This window comes from Aegilops tauschii, chromosome 7 (assembly GCF_002575655.3).
Source record: "Aegilops tauschii subsp. strangulata cultivar AL8/78 chromosome 7, Aet v6.0, whole genome shotgun sequence".
Lineage (NCBI taxonomy): Eukaryota > Viridiplantae > Streptophyta > Magnoliopsida > Poales > Poaceae > Aegilops > Aegilops tauschii.
In genome coordinates, this window is record NC_053041.3 from 616215675 (window position 1) to 616220356 (window position 4682).

General features: G+C 38.8%; 1 long non-coding RNA gene across 1 annotated transcript; it reads left to right on the top strand.

The window, feature by feature from the left end:
- LOC120969700 (uncharacterized) lies at positions 1-1526 on the top strand. The gene is made up of 2 exons (XR_005764055.2): positions 1-1123; positions 1219-1526. It is a non-coding gene; the product is annotated as an uncharacterized lncRNA (long non-coding RNA).
- The last annotated feature ends 3156 nt before the right edge of the window (positions 1527-4682 follow it).

A 4682-nucleotide genomic window follows, 5' to 3' on the forward strand; every position in this document is an offset into this window, starting at 1 on the left:
AGGTTTTGGAGCTGATGAATGTCGATTACCTCACTAGACAAAATGTATCGAGTCATCTACAGGTTTATTTGTGACCCTTGTTCTTTATTTGTCACACGTTTGTGTTCCATTTATTCGTAGTCTAACATTTTTTCATATATAAGTGCAAGCTTTTATTTTTTGGGGGAACATATCAGTCAATGGTTTAGTAATGCACCCAGCATGAAAATGTGTGTAATTGTAATATTTTTTGTCCTTGAAAATGTGAGGCTTATCTTATATAATGCATGCCCCATACTTTTTTTAACCCATGCAACACTTTCAGTTTTGTTCCCACATGTCCACCATTACTATTTCCCATGAGCGTGCATCCCATATACATGTTTCTTTTGTCTATATTGTTATTTCAGAAGTATAAATTGTACTTGAAAAGAGTCAACCCAAATCCACTTGGTGATGCATGTGTAAGATGGAACTCTTTGATGAACATTCAGGAGAGTTTTATGCATAACCATGAACATGAAAGGTGGGGTGTGTCCTCAGGTGGTATCGCCTCCTGGAGTCCCAACCATTACGGTGAAGCGAGTCACTTAGGTCAGCATACAAACACCCAGAGCAGTATGTCCATGGGTTCATTAATCAATGGTGGTAGAATGCCGGTGTATTTGGTTCCACATACACCCTATATGGGAATATTTTCTGGCTTCAATGAGCATATAGTTCCATTCAACATACCTGGCGACCCAAGCTCTATAGGGATTTTGAATGCAAACAACAGTGTTCCAATGGCAACACCTCAGTTCGTTTACAGCGACCCCATCACTACATTAGTGGCAGGCTTCAGTGAGCACATGGCGCCATTCAACATAGAAAGCAACATTGGCTCGATTGGAATGATGTTAAATGGCAAGTCTGCACTTGGTACAGGAAGAATTCCAGTGGCAGAGACTGATATGGTTAACTACGGAACAACTAGTTCTGCACTTTCCAACCATCAGACAGATTGTTTCGCCCATTGACCTGGATGCATGATATCGGTGATGCATCTGGCATTCTCCATGTGCAAGAAGTAACAATGGATCAGCAAGCGCTTAGTGGTCAACTGAATGGTATCAATGCCTTGTCATCGGGTGGTATTAATGAAGTAAGAATGATTCTCATTGACATGTATCTAGTCTATGCATATGAAATTTTGAACTGAACAGGTGTATTTAAATCAAACTTTCTTTCTCGTTGTAGGATGTCATTGGAGAGGATGCTGTCATGGATGGACAATGACACTTATGTTGGCTAACCCAACCTAGATGCGAGATATTTTTCGCATGTGTGTTGAGCACTTTTAATGGGTGATTATTTTGTCGTTGCACACTGTACCATGAAACTATTAGAATTATGTAGTCTGGTTGGAAGTACGGACGTGTCGGGGCTTCTATTTTACTCCAGCTATTTTTTAAGTTTGTGTTGTCTTGTGAGATCAAAATGATGTTCGGTTATGTTATTTCTGATGTAACCATTTTTGTTCTATATAGTATCGGTGTGATGTTGCATTTTTTCCTGAGACAACATTTCAAGGTAAAAACATGTCCCCCTGTCTATGACATGGTGTTTAGGGCCCATTTGTCAGCCACAGCTTAGGGCGAATTCATACATTAAATTTTCTATAAAGGCATACACATGTTTTTCCCTACATTTAATTTTCATTGCAAAAGTGTCCGAAGTAGAAACCGAGTGAAGAGAACCCTGGTCTTCATTATCCATGTATAAATGCTTTACTTTTCCAATTCTGATGTTGTGTGATAGAAGTTGCTTACACTAATGTCTTATCCTAATATTCTGTGCCTATCACCACATAACATATAGGAAATTATTTAGTTTTGGATGTAGAAAATTTTTATTTACCTTAATTGTGAAAGTCAGTGGTGCCTAACTTAAACATGTGCAGTCAAGAATAGGGTTTATGAATGCCTAGGCCATCATCACAACATCTTCGAACATCATGCAAATCATGCACCTGAATAATTATGTTATCAGATACAATATGATATCTCAAACCCTATTAATTTCATTTAAGGGATATGGTGATGCTTACTACTGTTGTGGGAAATGCTAAAAACACTCAAAAATGACAATGAAAGGAATCAAAGTACCAGATGACAATTGGAGATGATGTTAGATAATCTTGTCTGTTAGGTTAGATATAGTTGCTACGTGGTCTACTAGGTAGTCTACTAGGACGTGTAGGAGTTAGCTTGCATGCCATGTGTTGGTGCAGAGAATTCTAGTTAGCACTACTCTGGCTGGAAGGAGTATTGTCGTGCCATAGTTTGAGTTTAGTAGAAGCACAAGGCAGAGTCGGTCCATGTGGCAATTGTGTAGTGTTCTTGTATAGCCCAGTTAGGAGTCCATGTAGATCTATGAATCTTATGTCAGTTGCTCATACACACACACACACACACATGGGGCCTACGTGAGCTTTTGTAACGGGGAGAAAAGGAGAAAATAAATAAAGAGAGAAACAAGGGCACGACGAGGGCCCTTTGCTAAAAGTTTTTGTGTGCGTGCGTTCGTCGTGATTTGATGTGATCGGTCCGTGGGCAAGTTCCAGCAGATTAAAGGAATTAACATGCCACACGGTAGAGGAAACGAAAGGAGTCAATGCGCCATGGCACAAAGAGAGATGATAGAAGTCAACACACCAAGTGAAAGCGAAAAATGGAGATGAAAGGAGTAAAGCGACATGTGACAAATCGAGATGAAATGAGTCATCACGGTAGGTGAAAAATATATGCCTTAAGAACCAAAATGTTCAGATTTGGAGGATCAGATTGGTACTGAACGATTTATATGTAGGGATACCTAGCATCACTAATTTAGTTCATCGCCAGAAAGAAAGTCTGGCATGATGAGCTGATCTACAAGGATTACTGTTGAATGCACTGCTTGGTGAATTTCATATTAGGTACTTCTCCTCCCACCCCGATGTACTTTCCAAATGGGGCAATAGACCTGAGTTTCATGAGCTAACATATGTTTTTTTAGAAAAAAATGTGAAGGGGGTGATAACCTATATTGCGTGAAGGTATTCACTTTTGTTGGAATGCCTCGAGGTTGTGCATTGTGAAAATCCTGAAGATGAGATACTATAGATCGAGAGATGATGTCTTAAATCTTTCTGATAAGAATGAAGGAACAAGCCAATGCATACCACCTATGGGTAATATTTTGTTACAAAAATGAGTCGATGTACCACTCAAAAACATATGCAATGTTAAAAGTAGGGATTTTCCATTTCCATGGGGTGAATCATCACCTTCTCCATTCTTCCATAAAAAGAGATACCAAAGATGGATTATGGCACAGATCACCGCATCCTATTGGACTTCATTTGAAGCAATAAGCTTAAGTTGTGTCTCGAGGTCTTTCTATTTATAATTCAATTGGTGGAGATCTAATCCTCCAAATCCGAACTTTTTGATTCTAACGACATATATTTGTCGCGTAGTGCATTAAATCCTTTCATATTCATTTGTCATGTGTCACTTTGAATAATTATATCTACATTGACTTCTTTCATCTCCAATTGTTGGTTGGCACATTGACTTCTTTCCTCTCCATTGGTCATGTTTTCATGAGTACTTTTCCACAATGATAGGAAGTACTACCACATCCCATAAATTATATTAATAGAATTTGGAATATCATATGTTTTTATTTCCTAAAATAAATATTCACTTACATGAATAATGTGAGCTTAGGATATCATTTCCCTCAAATATTTCGCGAATAATGACATGAATCTAGTAAAAGTTCACTCTTGCAAGTGATAGTAGTCATCGTGTGCCTTCTTCTACTAGAATATGTTTTAAGTGGTTGGGAGCTTAATTCTCGGGAAAATGAAATACTAGCAAACAATACATGCAGAATTAACTTTGCATGTCAATGCCACCGGGGGGTCTTGCTGGAATCCATGAAGCATATTAGGATTCACAGAGATCTGTTGAAGCGACGTCCAGTAGCATAAAAAGAAAGAGGATGTGGAAATGAAAGTAGAAATGAAGAGTCGGTTGTGATAGGAGTGGAGGAAGTGAGAAAAGAGGGGGAAACTGATCTATGTTCCTTCTTGAGGCCATCGAAGTTTATGTCACAAGGCATAGGAGGAGGCATATGGAGCAGGAGTCGTCCATCCTCCATCTAGCGGTGTTTGGTGTTTGAAGGAAGGTCAGGAAGCAGATGACAAGAGGTCATACATCATGCATCAAATGATCATCAAACTAACGGGATGTTTATTATCTATGTTCAAAATATTATCATGTTTTTTGTATATCGGTTGCGACACTTTTTCACCTCACTACTACGCCCACAATAAGACCACTCGACAACTTTCACATTTTGACCAACATATGTGTTGGATACATTCGTTGCAAACAAAACCCGAATGGTTCCTAAATACAACCAAGTGAGATATATAACACATGAGTAGGTGTGCAAATCATCTATGATGTTTTTCCTACATGATGGAGAACTATTGCACATGACGTTGGAATGCTATTCTCACAAGGTGCTTCAAAAAGATCCTAGATATGGAGATGTAAGCACGAGTGGACATCATCACTTGGCAAGTTGAAATGTGAGGTTAAACTTGTGATCATCAATGCTATATATAAGACACGATCCATGCCCATTATTGTCCATGTGACATGGGC